Source organism: Taeniopygia guttata, chromosome 4 (genome assembly GCF_048771995.1).
Source record: "Taeniopygia guttata chromosome 4, bTaeGut7.mat, whole genome shotgun sequence".
NCBI lineage: Eukaryota > Metazoa > Chordata > Aves > Passeriformes > Estrildidae > Taeniopygia > Taeniopygia guttata.
The window spans coordinates 67,526,634-67,545,835 of NC_133028.1; the positions used below are offsets into that span (position 1 = coordinate 67,526,634).

Consider the following 19,202-nt stretch of genomic DNA (forward strand, 5'->3'; position numbering starts at 1 on the left):
GAAACAGACTGTGCTGTTCACAGCATGTTTGCTCTCTCCTCTTGTGATACCTTGGCAGCCTGACAAGTTTTAATGACTCCTTGAAATGTGGTTTTGGTTTTTTTGTTTTGTTTGGTTTTTTTTTTTTCACAGTGAAATAGAAAAGGATGTGAGAAAGATTTCTCACTGGTAATATCAAAAGTTAGAGGCTGCTCACTTGGACAATAGCACCAGGTAGCTGCACTTTTACCATTGATTTATGTCTCAGAGAAGATGTGGATAAACACAGAAATACAGGGAAATGCCTCAAAGCACTCACAGTTCTGTTCTCTTTTACTCAGCTTCTCTTTCCAATATAGTTCTGAATGAAAGCTTTAGCAGAAGAGTTCTGGCGGATTGGCAGGCATTCAAGTAGCTTAAACTTCTTTCTTAGACTGAACATTGTAGGAAAACTTTGCTGGAGAATTAGAAAATAATGCAATGAAATGATAGAATTCTTACAAAATTAACAAGCTCCCTATGTTTAAGATCTAGGCATACCAGCTGTAATTTCTGTTAGCTGTGATCTTGCAGGGTTTTTATTACAGTTTCACAGAGGTGTGTTTAAAACAAAAAACATTTCAAACTTTCCAAAACCAGCGTGTGCGGATTCTGCAACACTTTGCTCTGTACGAGCTGTAGTCAAAATTAATCAAAATGATCACTCTTGATTTGAACAATAAAGGTTGGCTAAAATTGCTGCAAGTGTAGCAAAAGGTGTGATTGGATGAGTGGGAGCTGTTTTTCCTCAAAATGGCTTTATTTTGGTAAGTTTTTTACCAGCAGAAATTCAGTGGTGAATGTGCAATGTGTCTGAAAGCAGTTTAGAAGAAATTCCAGATCCTCCATAATAGGCAATATGGGAGTCACTGATTTTTAGGGAAAGATCAGTCCTGATTTCAGTGAATTGGACTTTGCAATTAATAAAAAATAGTAATAATATATATATATATATATATATATATATATATATATAATTCTTTCTCACCAAATGGGTGTTTGTGTTTCATTTCTGCTGCAAGAGTGTTTGGTGCAACTGTTAATTTTATTAAGCCATGTTTCTTTAAAGGTGTTTTACTGCAGTTCAGTACAAAGCTAAGTTCTTAGCTGCTGAAACTGCTCTGTGATTAAATGAGGGCCTCTAAATAAATGTTTGTGATCTTTAAACAAACTACCTTGATTTGATTTGAGGTTTCTATCTGAGGACACCTGATGTATCTGTGTTGTCTAAAACTGTACTGCCTGAGAGGAGGGATAATATTGACAAGCTTTAAATTGGTCTGTTTGGTTTTACTGAACTGTAATTTAAAAAGAATTGGAGTTCTTTAAAGTAGTCATTAGCAGGAAGAGTATATTGGTAATTGTATACAAATTGTAAATTTGTAATTTACAAATATGTCTTCTAATACCAGCCAGACATTTCAGTGCGAACCAGACTTAGCAGGCTAGGTTAGTGAAATTTAATTAATATATGTATCTTTTGGTATATTGTTAATCTTCTTCTGAGGTTTCTGCCAGCTTTAAGAGCCAGACCAGAAGTCGAGCTCTGTGAGCAGGTGCTGTGGGCTGGAGGCAGCTTTGAATATCAGGTGTGTGCTGACAGAGAGTTGGAATGGCTCAAATTCCTTCTCTGAGCCCTTCCTGCTTCTCCTGTGTTTATGGACAGAGAAAGCATTTTGGAAAAAAAAAGCATCTCCCTTCCTTCAAAAGGTTCAAAGGTTCCAAGAGGAACCAAGAGGAGATATTGGCCTGGAATACCAGAAATGGGCAGAAGGGATTTTCCCAGGCTTTGCTCCTTGTGGGTCAGTCACCTCCCTCGTGTAGCCACAGGCATGAATCACAAGGTTGTGCCCAGAAGTGTGGGAGCAGCACAGAGCAGGCACTGCCCAGAGCCCCTCTGAGCAGCAGAGCTGCTGCAGCTGTGAGCTCTGAGCAGTGTCAGTGTCAGACTTGGCTGGTGGAAGAACCAACCTTCTCTATAGCCTTTTTTTTTTTTTTTCCCAAGAAATGCCCCGAGTTCATTACTTTCAGCTGGTACTTTTTGTTCTATTTGTAATACCAAGACTCCAGGTGAGTTTGGTTTAGTAAGTGAGCAATGGCACGTGTGCTGTGATTAAAAAAATCCCACCAGATTCAAGAGGTGAAGAGCAGCAATGTAAGTAAGGTAAAAGGAAAAAATGGGTTTCCATTTCTCTCTGAAAGTTTACTTAGCTTTTTGTCTGGGAGACTTTTGATAGATTGTAGCCCTGAAATTGTAAAAATAAAACTTACTTATCAGCAATGTGTGGTAAAGGCTTGCTTGCCCCCCTCCCCTACCATATCTCTTCTCTAACTTATTATCAACACAGAGCAGTCTAGATCTTCCAAGTAAGTACTAAGTTTATGTAGCCATGCCAAGTTATGCAAATTCTTAAAAAATAACTTCCAAAATTAAGTACTTGCCTCATTAGTCTGATTTCCTGGAAATAGAGCATTTCAGTTATAAATAAAATACTTTAAGTACAGCTTAATTAGTTCCATTTGTGGAGCATTAGCTAAATATGGTTCTGCTATTAAAAAATAATGCTAAACCAGCCATAATATGTTTAGCTAGATAAGCTAAATGTTTCAGCTTCCCTTTTAAATAGGCACCTTTATGCCTCATCCCTGCTCCCTTTGAGGCTGGACTTCACTCAGCATCTTTATTCATACTATCATTTCCTTATTCTGTCAATGTTTACTGCAGGAATTCATCAGGACACTGGTGTCTTCAAGGCACCTTAATCTCATACAGTTTATTAACACTTCAAAAGTCTTCCTCAGAGTCACAGATAACATCATCTCTGGGGAGAAAAATCTGATTTTTTTTGTATTAAGTTTGTTGTTTGCTCTTCTGGGAAGCAGTAACAGCTTTCCTCTGAACCAACAGCTTGGTTTCCAAATGTCAGCTGTAGAGATTCATTTAGAGCATCACAAATGAGCTCCCTGGATTAGAATTGTCAGAATTGGCATCCTTGTGCAAAACTTTGGACGAAGGGATTGCAGGTGCTGTTGGTGTGAAGGGGGAGAAGGTGTTCAGTGACAGGCTGAGCCCAGTGAGGCACCTCAGTGAGAACTGGAGGGGATGAGACAGGCTCTGCAAGGAGGAGCTAAAAGAGCAGCCAGGCCATGGACAGAATAGGAGCAAAGGTGAGCTGAGAGAAGTCAGGCCAGCAGCAGAATGAAAAGAAGTATAAATGAGGTAGGAAAATGGGAAGGGTGACTGGTGGGTCAGAGGGTGTGGACATCCAGCCATGGATCAGAGGCTGGGAAGGAGAAGGTCCCTGCAGACTGCCAAAAGGAATTTGTGTTAACAGCTGGGTTAGGGCTGCTGTGGAGGGGAAGGGGCCACGGGCAGTTTCTGTGAGCAGTGAGCTTCCAGGTGAGAGGGACAAGGGAGATGTTTGGGATGTTTAGTCCCTGCTGAGGGTGGAGCCTGGGCACCAGTCCCTGCATTCAGGCAGGCCAGGGAATCCCACAGGGCAGCAAGGGGGTGCAGGCTGGAGGAGAAAAGCTGATTCTGCTGCACCAGCTCATCTGCACATTCAGTTCAGCCCAAACAGAGCCAGGACTGCACAGCCAAGTCACAAAATGTGACTGGGGAATGCAGAGCTGGGGTCAATTCACAGCTGGCTTCAGTCTCAGGGAGACACTGCCAATGTCAGCTGCACTTCCACACTTGGGGGAAGGTGATGCACAGAATTTGGTTATTTTAGAGGAGGAGTTTGAGGCTTTAAATTGTTGGGTCCTGTAATGCATGGACACACATGTTATGTGTTGTGAATATAGTAAATGCATTTAATGATGAACACTGAAGGAGTGGCTAGGATGACATACCAATATTTCTGTATTAAACAGGTTTTTATATTTGAAATTAATATCTGAGATACTGTGGAAATGTTTTTTTCTTGTTGTTTCTTAGTGCTAGATGCTTTTTTTTAAATGGAAGTTTCAGATACCAAACTAGATTTATGGAGAACTGTTGTTCTCCTTCATTATGTGAATCTTTTAATGCAGGTTCTAGGTGGTAAGAACTCTCTCATATCTGCACAACCAAATCACATTAATCTCTAAAGGGCTTTTTTATATATTTTAGTAACATGATTAGAGAAGGAAAATGCCAGAGCTATATTTGTCCTTTCAGAAGACAGCAGATACTAAAAGAAAGCCTTTTTAGCAATTGAATTTTTATGATGTAAACTGGGCATGAATTCAAATCACTATTACACTTGGAACATAAATGTGTTAAATTGAAATAACAAAATTAGAGCAGACAATAAATAAAACTGGTGGGTGTGCTTTTACTGCCTTAGCACAATGAACCCCTCACAATCATGGAAATTATCACAATATCACTGATGGAAGGATCTTCCTGGGGCACAGACCAGACTGTCTCATTCCAGGTGTTCACACATTATCCACGGGGGCCAGTCAGTGCCTTTCCTTTATCTGTTGCCAGTTGCCACAAACAATTGGGGATATTTATACAGTGGTTGTGATGAAAGCATCAGCCAACAGCAGCAAAGCCCCGAAAGTCACCTCCAGAGCAAATCCCTCTCAGTTCATTCCTGCCACTGGAGGATGGCACTTGGAGGATGGCACTTCCCTCCTGAACAGATGGGGAGGACTGAAAATTACAGTACAATAAAAAACCCTTAATCAAAGAGCAGTACATTAAAAGAATTAAAGAAGGTTAATGCTGGTGGCTTAATGCAGGGGAACAGCTTTTTTATTGAATTCCTTTGGAACACATTTTGCCTTTGAGCACACTGCAGCATTAGCTGGGGGAAATTGTGGGTGAGCACAGGACAAGGACAAGAGAGGCAGAAGGTGAAGGAAGAACTGATGTGAAGAGAGATCCAAGCATCACTTCCTGGTCAGACTAGGACTTGGGTGAGTTGTGTGATACTTAATTGTAGAGCTCTTAATTAAAAGCATCCTCCCATTCCTTTGGCTGCTGTTTGCAAAGGGTATGTTTAAACCCATTCCAGGTGAAACCAGCAGAGCTTCCTGATGCTGCTGTATATGGCTGCCAAGTCAGAGTCCCTATGGATCCAAATTCTTAGGAAGTCTGTCTGAGAAATGACCAGGACCCTGGGATGTGTATTTAAGAGTTTTCCCTGTGAACACCTGGTTTGTGAAAGCAAGAGGGTAGGTGTGAGTGTAGATTTAAGAGGTGCATTTCCACTGAGTTCCTGACACCTGTTCTGAATTTCATGTAAATCTACATGAACATGAAAAGAAATTTGTTTTTTTCTGAAGTGGCTTTCTCAGATGCAAAGCTTTCAGCTGTTAGACTGTGTACAGACATGTGCACATGTGCACACAGACAGGCAAGCCTTTTTTAGTTAAACATGTGCACACACATGGACACAGCAGATGTTTTTATCTATGAAGAGACTTCCACGGTCTAAAGTAATGTAATAATCCCATTATTTCCTTGCTAGGGTTTTCTTTCTCCATCTGGTAGACTGGCATTCTGCAAAGTGGTTAAAATAGTCTCGCTTTTAAAAACATTTGGAATTGTCTGGTCTGATAGACTTGAGCTGAAGGTAGAATTATTTTTGAGATAATCAATTACTGTGCTGAGACACAGCTGAAATTCAATCCAAATGTCTGAAAGCCCAAATCTCTCTAGACCATCTTGTTGGTTATAAACACATCATGTTCAGAAGAGCTTTTTCTTCTCATAAATCGACAGGATTTTATAAACAAAGGAAGAGAAAAATAGCCAAAATTTAAACTGAGTGTTGGAAATCCTGGCTTGCCAAAATTTAAACTGAGTGTTAGAAATCCTGGCTTCTCCCCAAACCAGATCCATGTGCAGTCCTGTAGGTGGCATTTCTTGAAAATGGATGATGTACAGATGCAATGCCACATTGCACAGCTACTGTGCTGTGTTTTTAAACACTACACTGTTGTTTAAACTGCAAAGATAATACATAGGAATGGAAAGGAAAGGCAAACTTCCCAGCCCATGATGCTCTGTTCTTGCTAAGAAGAGAAATAGAATTGCAAGTGAATCTCAAATATCAGCAAATCTATTTTTTCAGGTTGTAGTACAGCAGTGTATGTTATTTCTGTTAGAAGAAGCAAGTTAAATTCATATTGTTTACCTTCTGCAGTTATCCATCTAGTAAGAGTAGAAGTAGAAAACAGTTTTGTAGCACTGCTTTGAATAAGTGATGAAGCTCTGATGGCATGACAGATGACAGAGTTGTTCCATCAGGTTTGCAGGGGGCTGGATGGACGGGTCTGTGTACGTATAAAAGTTCAAATAATGCAGCAGAGATACTGCAAATGCTTCTTGGCTTATTGGTAGCACTGAAGCAACATCTCATGTTAGACATAAAACCAGAAGCATTTTAAGTAGAATAATAACAATATTGAAACCTTTCCAAACACCTAGGAAACCTGGTTTGTGACACAAATGACACCTCTTGGTGTGATTGAATTCTTACATGCTCTGTGTTTTGCACCTCTGTACAGAGGGATGGTGGGAAAATACTAAAATAGGTCCATTATGTTTTGAAATTGCAGAATTGTGTGGGGTTTAGGACCCACGGGGTTGTTGGCAAGTATGACACCGTTATATAAATCCCTCACACCAGAGTTACCCACGAAGCCAGAAATGAACAGGGTTAAAAAGGTCCTTCTTGCACACAGAAAATGGGAAACATCTTAAAACAGGAGAAAACCTCTTGAAGCAGCTCAATTCTCAGGACAGCTTCCCATGTTAAAAACCCTGGTCTAAAATGGTGAGGGGCACTTGTGAGAGTTTTTCCCCAGATGTCAATATGCACCTCCTTGTTTGTTTGAGTGGCTGAGTGGCCCTGAATCATTCCGGGTCTACATTCAGGGCAGGATATCAGAAAAGGGAGCCTGGGGGCACCCATTACACACAGGGAAAGGCACTGAGCTGCTGCCTGGAAAGAAATTCATCTTAGCATTGACTTCTCCCTGTGCTGAGCTGAGCACAAACCCACTCAGAGTTCTGCCCCAGGCAGTTAAATCTGTATTTAGGGTAGCACGGGCTACCCACATTTTGCATTTGCCCATGTTTCAGCTTGAGTTTGCAGCGTGTTTCGTACCTTGATAAGGTGTGTTGGAGGGAAAGGGGATGGGAACTGGGTTGTGGTGCTTCCTGGCAGTCTGCTGTTAATTCTGTCCTTGAGAGGTTTAGGTCTTGAGAGACTTGGACCTTCTGCAAGGCAAAGAGGGACACGGGGCAGCTCTGTGCTGCAGGAAACCTCTTTGCAAGGAGAGGCTGAGCTGAACGACAAATTCACTGGCAAACCAAAGGACTGTGACCCTCCTCCTGAAACTTGTCAGTACTTGAAGGAAAATCACCTCAGGAAATCCTGACAGGATTTGTGCCAGTGACTGGCATGGTGAGCTTGCTGACCCTTTGTACAACAGAGTTCATGGAATGTTGCTTTATGATGGAATTTAGAGTCAGGCTCAGAGCTGGGATGCAGAGTTATCTGGAGTGCATCATTTTGTTAAAAGAGAGTGCACTGATCTAATCTCTTGCACAGCTGGTGAAATACACCTGTGTGCCACAGTGCAGTCTCACTTGTCTGTGAGTGACTCTGACGCACCTTTAAGAGCACACCAGTGATATTTTTATTTTCTCCTGAGTCATTCCCCTTTCTTATGCATGGTGCAGTGTGATTGATAAGAATTGGGATGTCTTCTAGTGATATGTGGTAACACAGCATTCAGCAAGGAAAAAGAAGTTTCATCTTGTTAATAGTCCATATTTCACTTGGTTGGCTCAGTGAACCCTTAGAATATGGATTCAGAGATTGTGCTGTAGATGAATGAGGAGATGGAATTAGCAATGGAACCAAATGCAGAATGTTACAAATGGTCTGGAAAAGGTTTCAAATTCTTCATTTCTGTGACAAGAATTACAACCAGCTGGGAAAATGGCACCAGATGGATGAATTGTAGTGACACTGAACTGTAGCAGTGGAGAGGAAAGGTGAGAATTTGAGTCATTACTTTTAGAACTCCAAGGCCATTGTATGTGAGTTGCTGTCAGATGTTGCAGCATGGAGAATTAAATAATTGCACCAAAACAAGTTGTACATTAGTTAATTTTACATTTTTTTTTCCATTAAGGTTACAATTCTCATTGCTAGAATTGAAATTTAGGAATATATTTTTTCTGTTAATTTCCTTTTTAACACCATCCTGCAAATAGTTTACACTGAGCCATAATAATTTATTTTCATTCTTTCTTGCTCTGCCTTTATTTGAATGACAAAAATTATAACCAAAGTAGAAAATAGTGCAGAGGTAATCCATTCTTGTGTCACAAGTCATAAAAAGAAAAAAGTAAGGCAACAATTTATAGTTTTGACATGCCTAAATTACTTACAGGAGGTAATACCTGTTTTTCCCTGTCAGATTCTTGTTTGAATCTCACAGTGGTTTGTAAGTAATTTATGTGCAAAACATTGTAGCAGGCATACAAGGCAGTATCTAATTATTCAGTCAGAGAAATTTTAAAGTTGCAAATTTTAGAACTTCAGATGTGCCACATGTTATGGTCTGGCTGCAGGGTACAGCAAACATTTCAGAGATACTGATTTTATAATTTCAGGTTTTCCAACACAAAAATGTTGCAGGATACACAGTGTAAAAAAAAATAAAAGCTGTTAAATTTACAGGACTCAGAACCCAGAGGTTTGGGAGATCTTTTGCTGGGTGCCAGTCAGAAACAGGAGAATTGTCAATCCACTGCTGTAGCTTGTATTAAAGTGGCATAGAATATACATTTTAAACATCCTTACATTGCAATGTTTAAATGCTTCACTTGAGACAGCAGAAAGCATCCATTAGATTGCTCTGGAGCTCTGTCACTGCAGGCAGTTTGACATCGCTCAGATTTGCAGGGTTTAAGTGCTGGCTGCTCTTTAATCCTAATTTCTCCTTAAGTGCTGTTTTTAGTGGAACCTTTTTTTGCATTTTCAGGAACAGGCAGAAGCCATTTGTAGGTCAGTTAAGTGCTAAAAATGCTGTCAGACCCAGTAGACAGAGAGCAGCAGGAAAGCAGGCAGTGGCAGGTGATGCCATGTCAGAAATGCCATCAGTGGGGTGGAGAGAGCTCTCCACAACACATCTCTAAAATACTGACTCTGAGGAGGGACTCTGTGTCTCAGTGCTCCATCTCAGGGGGGGATTCTGCCTGTGCAAGCACAGAGATGGTATGTGCTTGCAGATATGCTGCTTACAGTGACTCTGCTTAAATGTATTTTTAATTGTCAGACAGAGGAGAAACCTTTGGAAGCCCCATCAGTGGTCTGAAAGCCAGAGCTCTGCCTTTGCTGCTTCCTGCCTCATCAGTCCTGAAGATTTTGCAAGGAGAGCCAAGCTGATGCCAGTGCTGGTCAGCCACAATTGGAAGCAGCTCCCTTTTCTAGGGCTCCATGGGCTTTGCAGCCTGGCAGGGCTAGAAAGGAGCAGCCATTTATTTCAGTCACTGGGGAATCAGCCATGCTATGGATTTACACCCACAGCAGCTCAGCTGTGTAAAAGGGCAGGGAATACAGAATGGAATTGTGCTTGGATGGTGGCTGAGTGCTGCTCTGGGCTGTTGGCTCTCAGCTCTCTGCCCTGTGTGTCCGTGCATCCATCACCAGGGCAGAGGGACCACGGGGCTCCTCAGCTCGAGCAGTGCCGGTGTTTGGCAGGGCAGTGGCTGTGCAGAGCCCAGCAGTGTGTGCACAGTGCTGCCCACAGCACTGCTGCCTTTGGGCAGGGGTTCCCATTGCCATGGATCTTCTCACCCCTGCTTCAAGGAACTTCTTAAAACAGCTGCTTTGCAGCCTGGGGAATGCCAGATGAGCAACTCTGCTTCCAGTGAAAAGTGTCTTGCACTGACTGAGCTCCTCCTGTGGGCACAGTCTGCTCTTCACATTACAGGCAAATACTGCAGGATATCCACGTTACAGTCTGTAATATTCAGTCACATTTACTAAGAAAGTAATATCAAATTAGAAACGTGTTGCTCCAGTATGAAAGTATTCTTATGTCACTGAGGTTTCCCATTGATCACTGTAGGTTTCATTTTGCTATCCTCTCAAAAGTTCGTCTTGTGATCACAATGTTCTTAGTCTAGAAAGGCTTGATTTCAGCAGCAGTACAAATCAGCAGGATCTGTGAAGAGATCCTAATTTGTGAAAGAATTTCCAACCCCCCCCATTACATTATAAGTGGTCACCTCCTTTGCCTCAGTCTAAAAGCTCTGTCAAAGTAGTATAAATTATATCATTTTCTACAGCTCCGTTCATCTATTGAAAGCATGAAAAGAGAAGAAATTTAAATTGATTAAGGCACTATTTGCTATACCAGTAAATTAAATACTTCAGTACTTTTACATTGTTGTAAGTGAAAACCAGTCAGATAACTAATTTGCAGTTTGAAAACCATATAGTTTAAATCCTTATTACTCATCTTCTTGACTAAAACTTAAATCAGCTAAACTACAGTGCCCAAAGAGATATTAAATCAAAGCTACAGCTGAAGAGCACAAGTTTCTCCCAATAAAATATGTATTGCGTTTTTCTGGCATCACATTTACTCTGTGAATTTGGGTTATCTATTGTACCATTGTACATATAACAGCAGGGCTCAAAATATTTTTATGTCTGAATAAGTCATTTATTCTATAATAAACATCAAAGATCTGCTGCTGTAATGTATTTAATTTCTGGAGAAAATGAAAGGCAAGCAAGTAGAGAAGTGGTTGCAGAAGGTTGTTTAAAACTGCTGTTCATGCTAGGCAGAATTAGACAGGAAACAAATGAAGTTCTATGGAAAACCAGTTGACACTCAGTGGTACAAAAGCTGGCTTTGCCAAGGACCCTTCATCACTCAGAAATCTCCCAGACCTCCTGTGGGATGTGCAGAGCCTGGCTCAAAGGCAGGCTCTGGTTCCAGATGAGCCCTGGGGTTTGGTTGGGACATTTGGGGTGGTGGCAGAGGGGAGCGGCTCAGAGCATTTCCTGCGGCAGCCTGGGCTGCCCGGCTCTGTCTGGGGGATGGGGGAGCTGCTTCCAGGCTGGAATCAGGCACAGGAATCAGGGACAGGGTCAGTGACCTGGTGAGTCCTGAGGCGCTCAGCTCAGCTCTAGGCCAAGCATTCTGGGCTTTATTTATTGATTGATTTATCTCTGGCCATTGCCCACAGCTGCCTGTGATGAAGAGCTCCTCTGAGGCTGCTCCTGAGCTGCTCCTGGGTCAGTTCACTCTGCCAGCCTCACGTTCACTGCTGTGTGCAGAGGTTCAGGTGCTCTTTCCTCAATGCTCCACGGAGAGCTCTTCCCAGCAGGAAGCCTGAGCAGGTGGGTGAGGGATCAGACTGGCCTTTTCTCAGAGAACAGAAGGCAGATTTAGGGATCAGCTGCCACTCTCAGAGGCTGAGAGCTAAACTCTCTGGGGGGAATGGCAAAAAAAGGTGTTTGTTAATAGAGTATTAGATCAGATGAGGGAAATCTAGCAGGGCTGGAAGAAGGAACAGAGAGATGAAAAGAGACAGGAGTTCTCTTGCAGGCTTTTGTTACACAAATTTCCTAAAATTGAGCTTGCTTCTGGAAGGGACAAGTGGGTTGTAAAGGCTGGAGGCTGAGTGCCCACAGAGACACAGGAGCTTATTTACATCACAGCTTCTGCCTTGCTGAGTGCACCTGCAAGGGAGACTCTCCAACCAGCAGCTCTTCTTACGTGAATTCTCTTCTCTGGTTTTCCTACATGGAAAGCCAGCCACAGGGCAAGGAAACTCTTCCAGCTGGTCAGGCCCCAAACACTTCCAAAACTCTGAGAATCCGTCTCTGTGTGGAGCTGCTGCATTCATCTCTCCTGTTGTAAAGGCAGCAGCTAAATCCCTCTTTCCTTAAGATGCATGCATCAGATGGAGATCAAAACAGACATTGGAAAGAGGGAGGATAAACCACAGGTGTGCCTTCAGTTTATGGCAGGGTGCTGCCTCTCCTGTTGGGATTTTTCTAGGATAGAGAAAGCTCCTCTGTTATGACTCTTTTCCTTCTTCCTGTTTTTTGGGGGGTTTTTTTGCCACCCTGTAGAGCTGGCCATGGCAACGTGTCCCTAGGCTTTCATTCAGGTCAGATTTGTTATCCATGCTTTTGCTGAATGATAATTTGTTTAGGATTTCTTGGAAGATTTTACAGTATGAACAAAACCCAAAACCCCCCAGTAGTACAGGCATATTTTAAAGCAAGTGCTAAAGGTTCAATTTATAGATTAGTTCTGCAAATTGTGCAAAGCGTGAATTTGCCAAAGAGTTTATTCTAAAATGTTTCAATGAAAACCTACCATTACCAATATTTTCTCTATTCTTTATTTTGAGGCCCAGGCTATCATCAGCTGATTTAACACAGATTCAGTTCAGATCACCACTTAGTTTTCAATTCAATAAACACAGTCATCCTGTGGGACTTGGCTCTTGCAGTGAAACCACAGATCCAGAAGAGTGTGGGAGTCCAGCTCAGGGAACAGCATCTATTGAGACCATTGAACAACAGGTAAGAAACATGTCTGCTGTTCTGGAAAATGATTATTGCTCTCTTTGCAATTCAGTTAATCTTTTACCATGGTGTACTTGGTTTTGGGATGACCCAAAGGAAGACCCTTTCATTGTGTTTCTGATGGAAAAATCAGCATTTTCCCCCCTGCTGTTTATAATGTGGCATCACTGGCCAAGCATTATCTGTTCTGCCAAGGAGCTTACCATGGACTGCTTTCCCTGCTAAGTGGGAGCTGCTTGGAGCCTTCCCAAAGGCACTGGTGGGGCAGAAGGTGAGGTTTGATGTCAGTCATTACCAGCCAAACTGTTGTGTGTGTGATCAGGTTGAGCAGGATTTCCAGCTGGATCAGGGTTTCCAGCTGGATCAGGGTTTCCAGCTGGATCAGTGTTTCCAGCTGGATCAGTGTTTCCAGCTGGATCAGGATTTACAGCTGGATCAGGGTTTACAGCTGGACCTTTCCAAGGTCCCAGCATAGGTTAATTTATTTGGGTGAACATTCCACAGCTCGATGTTGTTGAGCTGGGTTAGTGTTCCAACAATGACCCCTCACAAGGCAGAGCAGGAGTTGGAAAACTAGTTTAAGGCTCCTGAGTAAATGGGTACTAACTTGATGAATTGTTATTCCCAACCATACACAGAAATCCAGTTCTAATTTTTATTTTGGTTTTTAAAAAGTTTCTGTCATGGGTTGTATTTACTGCAAAAGACTTCATTAAAATATATGATCACTCATGCATGTAAGTGAAATCTGAATCAGTACAAACCATGGAGATGAGTCAGCAATGTGGATTTATGTCTGTTTTAATGTGGTAAGAAGGATCTTGTGAAGAGACAAAAAAATATTATATATATATTCCCATAATTTAAGAAGTGAAGTCCCTTTCAGCAACACTTGAATACCTTGAAGGATATACATGCGGACTTGTCATAAACTACCTGGTAGTTGTAAAATAAAAGTTATTCAGAGTAATTATGTAGGGCAATCTAATACAGTAGGGCTGGAATTTCCTTCAGGCCATTAATATAATTTGTGTCACGTCAGAGAAGAATCAACTAGAGGTATGCATTTGTTCTGAAAAGGTGGAGCATGTACTAAATCCCCCTGGATGTGGGGGTCAGTTCCCCCAGGTCACTGTTTTTTAGTGGATTCATGTGAACTGAGCTAACTGGGCATTGTCATTTTGGTGCTGAGTATCTAAATATCAGCTACAAATCAGTTTGTGTGTGTAGCACTTATTGTGGATTTCATCCTGAAAAGGCTAATAGCAATAATCACACCAGAATCTCTGGAAAAATAGAGATTATACTTACTAAGAGATACGCAATTTTTTTAGGGAGCAAGCAAAATATGTCACTCCCTCCCTTTTGTCCACCCACCCATCCACCCATCCATCTTGTTTATGTCTTGCAGTGTACAGTGTATTTTATGTGTTCAAATCAGTTAGTATAACAGACAAGCTAAATAAAGTAATGCTGTTCTCTGGTCTGCTATTGAAAACATCATTAAGACTACAATTGATTTCATAATATATATTTGCTCATCTTAATTCCATTTTTGAAGAGCCTTTAATAGAAAAGTAACTTTTTCAAATGAGGAAATAAGCTTGAGATAATGATATGGTAAGATACTCATACCCCAGTGGAAAATTCCTTCTGTTCTAATTCTGAAACTGCAGAGAAAAACTCTGTAAAAAGTAATTGTCTTTGTCACTCTGAGAGTCTGTATCACCTGCAGAAACCAGTGTCGCTTTTTTCCCTAACCTGTGAAGTACTTTCACTTGTTTATCTACAGAAATGTTCTATGTTTTATGTCCCACTAGAGAATCCAAATATTTCATACTACATGGAGGAATAGGGTTTTTTTGGAGAGGGGCAGCCTGCAGGAATCCCAACCCCCTGGCAAACAGGAGCAGTTTATTCCAAGTTCTTGGAAGATAATGACAAAATGTGCTTCTTGTCCTAGAGCTTTACTCAAGGAGTTCCTTGCTGGGGTGTGGGCATTTGGTCAGCTGCTCTGAGGGTTTCAAGTGACACTTGCCCTTGGTGAGAGCTGCTTGATGCCCACTCCAGGCTGCTGTGTGTGCACCAGGGGATTTTCTGGAGCTGTCTGGGAGGTGTTTGCACTGCTGGTACAACAAAATGCAGTTCCCTGATGGGAGGGATCCATAGATGGAGCCACTGACAGCTGTTGAGTTCCATGCAGAGCAGTGGGAAAGGGACAAGCTTCTCCACTTGTCCACAGGCAGGAATGCACTGCTGGGCTGGCAAACACACCTGCCAGAGAGCCAAATCCTCGGCTCTGTAATCCTTAGCAAGGTTGTTTCTGACTTCTTGTGGACTAAAATGGCCTTTGCCACTAAAACCTGGTTCAGGTGGGGGCCAGAGGAGCAGCTGCTTCAGGTGAGGTCTCTGTTCCCACTGTTCTGGAGCCTGGGGCTTTGCTGCTCTTCCAGGGGCATAACACAAAGCCATGGGTGTTTTAGGATGATGTGGCAGGTCCTGTTTGAAATCCTCAAAGGCAAATTAGCAGCTGGCATTTGTCCCTTGATGGGCTTTGTCTCAGGGATTCTCTCTGTCAGAACCTTTGCTGGCTGGAGAACAAACACCATTTTCACCATCTGTAACATCTGTGAATGCTTGAATTTACATCTGTCAGTTTAGCGTGTTCCAGATTCTAATTTGGCAAGTTCATGATTCCATTTATGTTTTTATACTGTCTTGGAGTATAAATGTCCAGTTCTGCAGCCTCTCTCTTCTTGTGAAATGTGTTGTATGTGCAGTGCCCTACCCTGTGTCTTGTTTGAGTTTAACAAAGCCTGCAAAGAGCTATTCTAATCCAGTGTTATTCCCATAAGGCTCTCCATAAGTCTTGTTTTATAAGCAGAGTTACTGGGCAGTGATTTAGCTGAGTTCTTTTCAAAGTATTAAATGAGAGATGAAATCAACACTCAGCTTTCTTCCTCTGATGAGAGGCAGCTGCCACGCTAATGAATGCATGGTGACACAGCAGGCAGCAAATGCCACCACACCTTCCAGCTGCATTCTCATTTCCTTACAAGAGTGTCTCCCATTTTAGCAGCAGAGTCTTTATCTTCATTACAAACAAAAAATTATTAACTGTATTTTGAAAGTCTCATTTACATATTCTTGAGGAAAGCAGAATCAAAGAAAAAGTGTTTAGGAATTACTGAAGCATCTGATTAATTGCAGGCCTTTTCTTCCTTAGTTGCACATTAATCTTGAATTGCTGCCTCAGTCTTTCTGGGGACTGAAAGCTCCCCATTACCCAGGGAACTTTTCCAGCTCTCTGTGTTGGTAGCACAAATGGCACTCATAGGTCTTTGCTAAGCAGCTGTCTAAATCTGAAAGCAAACAGCACAACAGCCTCAGGACAGAGCCACAACATCCTTTGAGGCTGCCTAACCCATCACTTGCCTGTGAGAGGAATACAATATTTCCCCAGATTTTCTCCAAGTAAAGGAATTTGTGTGCAAAGTCTCAGGGGGAGGAGTTTTGTTGTGACTCCCAGCACTGCCAGGACCGAAGTGTGCAGTCAGGGCTGATGTAGCTGCTGGAAGCAGGATGGGAATGCGGCTGTGGGGTCTTGCTGGGGCAGAATGTGACATTGTCAGTGTCCCTTCAGCCATCTGAAGGTGACATTTGTGTCATGGGAAAGGCTCACCTGCCTTCTGGCTGGGCACATTCCAGGTGTGTCTGTGCTGGGGCACAGGAGCAGGAGTGCATGGCAGGGATGTGCAGGGAAAAGGGCAGTTGTGGGAGTGAGTGTAATTATCATTAGCAGAGTTACCCAGGTGGTCCCTTTTTACTGCTTTCACTATGGCCCCAGCAGCAATACACACTGAAACTGTGTTTGTGGGCTCCTGACTGTGCCTGCAGACACAGGAATAAAGGGAAAGATGTATGTGCACTGAACAGAGGAAAGACCAAGTCTCCAAATGAACAGATGCACCAGTTAAGGCCTGGCCTACGTTTACCCAGTTAAATTAAATCAAAAGCAGTGTATTCGTGATCTTTTTGTTCCATGCATAGTAAATTATTGAAAAACAGTGTTACCTGTAATCTCTGATCCTTATTACTAAATTCATTACTTAGACCTGCTTCCAGTGAAATCAACAGAAATTTAGTTTCTGCTCTCACTGAGAGCAGGATTGAAAGAACCCATTTTGGTGTAGGAAGTGAAGGCAGCCACGTTTTTGAATGGGACTGAACATGTGTAATAAAGCATAGTGCTCTCATTCATTCTAATAGGCATGATTAAAAAACAATGGTTTTCATGCAAGCCTACAAGTAATACAAATGAATTAAAGTAATTTAACTGCAAAATATTCTGAGAGTCACAATGATAACTTAAAAATAACTGCTGTGCCAAATTTTAATAAGATAATGACAGCTTCATTAGCTTTAAAAATGTGCATAATTTACAGGAATGTTGTATTAGCGTTGAGGTGACATTTCCTATTTTATTCAGATTAAAATTGTGTAAATAGGCCATTTGAAATGCTCCCATTGTATATGAGAATTAACTATCAGGGAATTAATTTTTCAGCTTCTCAGGAGAGTTATCCTTATTCACACAAGAAGTCCCATTGATTAATGACATTTTCCAAGCATAATCAGATGACATTGAGACAAATATAAAAATTACTCATGTGAAAAATACCAACTGCATCCTTCTTTGTTAAAGTATTTGCTGGTAATGGTTCTTTTCATGCAATTTGCTGTTCAGTGCTACACAGCAGACATTGGGAAATTCCAACCATCTCCTACCAGTTTGCTTGAGGAGTTGAGTGGTTCAGTTTTAGGCTCTTGACAAATAATGTTTGTGTTTATGAGCAAAGCCTTTCCTGGGACTCCAGAGGCAATCCATGGACATCAGAGGGTCTCTGGAACACAGACTGGAAAAGTTTAACTGGTTTAACTGCTGCACTGCAGCTGATTTCAAACCCCTTGTGTTCCTTTATCAGCACTGGATAAACTTATTGATTACCTACATGTGGATGCAGAGCCCTGGCCTTTATTGCATATTTTATTCCATATTTCAAATGTTTTCTAGTTCTTCTAGCCATGCTTTTGTTTAGCTGTTGCTCTTTGAACTGCTCTTCCTCACACACAGCATCTTGCCTGCATCTCTGTTTGTGTGACTCATTAAAACACAGATATGTTTGAAATGAAAACTCTCCTGGGTATTTAAAAATCATCACCTGGCAGTGTATTGAACAGGATTCCTTGGGATTTATGGGAAGCACTTGATAAAATATGTCAGCTGCTCATCCTGTAATTTGTAAACAGATAATCCTCATCAACAAGAGAGAGGGAAATGCTTCCTAAAGCAATCTTGTTGCTTTTGTAATAGATCCGATTTGTGCAATGTGGTACATAATTCAAGAGAATATTCGAAGAGTAAAGCTATAGATCCTCTTAAATGACTCTTTCTTCTCCATAAGTCTGGGCTGAAGATGCCTCATATCCTTCTCTAATGATACCTGGAATACATTAAAATACTTTTGGAAGTTTTTTTTTGCTAAAACCCAGTTTGCTGCTCTAATCCTATTTGATCAGCCTTCACAGCTGATCATGAGAAAAAATGTTTTGCTTTTATTATTAGCTTTTTTGTCAGAAAGACTTATTTCTTAAAAAAAAAAGTAAGGTAATAGCAGCTGCTACTACCTCTGACTGCAGGATCCAGAAGCTCAAACAAAGAGATTTAAAAAGTAGTATCCAGAAGTTTAAATGTTCTCAAATAACTGTGTGGCCATCTCTGTGTGCTCACTGCTTAAACAGCACAATCTTTCATTCACCATAAAAAACCCCAACATTTGGGTTGTGAAGGGCAATAACAGTTGTTAATACATTGCAGCTTTACTGATATTCAGAGTCCTGGTGTGAAGTGCTTGGAAGGAGCCAGTGCTTTTCCAGCAGCCTTGGAAGACTTTCAGAGATTTCAAGGAGGTGACAGATTTCTTTAAATCACAGTTTTCAGAATTATCCCTTCAAGCAGGAAGAGAGAAGGGATTGTTTAGAATGAAAATGGCATTGGGGCTCTGTGTGAAACAATATCAAAATCAAAACACAGAGCCTTGTAAGCAGGCCAGAACTTACCTTTCAAAGGTGAATTTTTAAAAAACAAAATGGAAAATTTCTGATGAGAGTTGAAATCAATTTTGTCACCTAAATTAATCTGTCCCTGTGTCCTGTAAATCATTTCATGCCTCAAATAATTGATCAGCGAGAGAAATTGGGCTGTGATTTAAAGGGAATTAATTCTTAATTAAGTTGGCTCACTTTGGATTTTCATCTTTAGGGAGAACAGGCTGCTAAGCATTCCTAATATCTGCCACTTAGTTGAATATTAGGAAAACCCTTCATGAGAGATTAAGGAACTCTTCACATGAAGAAGATGGGAATGAAGTACCTGAATTTAAGACTGAAAACCAGAACTCCTGGCAGTGTACAGGGGTCTGGTGTCATCCACGAGGTGAGCTTCCAGTCATCCCAAGAAGTGATGAGCTCCCAGTTATCCATGAAGTGAGGCAGAGCAGCAAGCTCAGGGTCTTGTGTTTGCAGGGGAAGCAGGCAGTTAATCCAGAAACC

The 19,202-nt window shown here is 41.6% G+C and overlaps 1 protein-coding gene across 1 annotated transcript in view; it reads left to right on the forward strand.

Moving 5' to 3' along the window:
* LOC115495084 (uncharacterized) overlaps positions 1 to 19,202 on the forward strand; it is a 161,297-nt gene that overhangs the window by 125,874 nt on the left and 16,221 nt on the right. Inside the window, exons 9-10 of the mRNA XM_072928814.1 lie at positions 11,237 to 11,390; positions 12,413 to 12,587. The gene's annotated coding sequence lies outside the window, so the exon portion shown is untranslated. The remainder of the gene's footprint in view (positions 1 to 11,236; positions 11,391 to 12,412; positions 12,588 to 19,202) is intronic.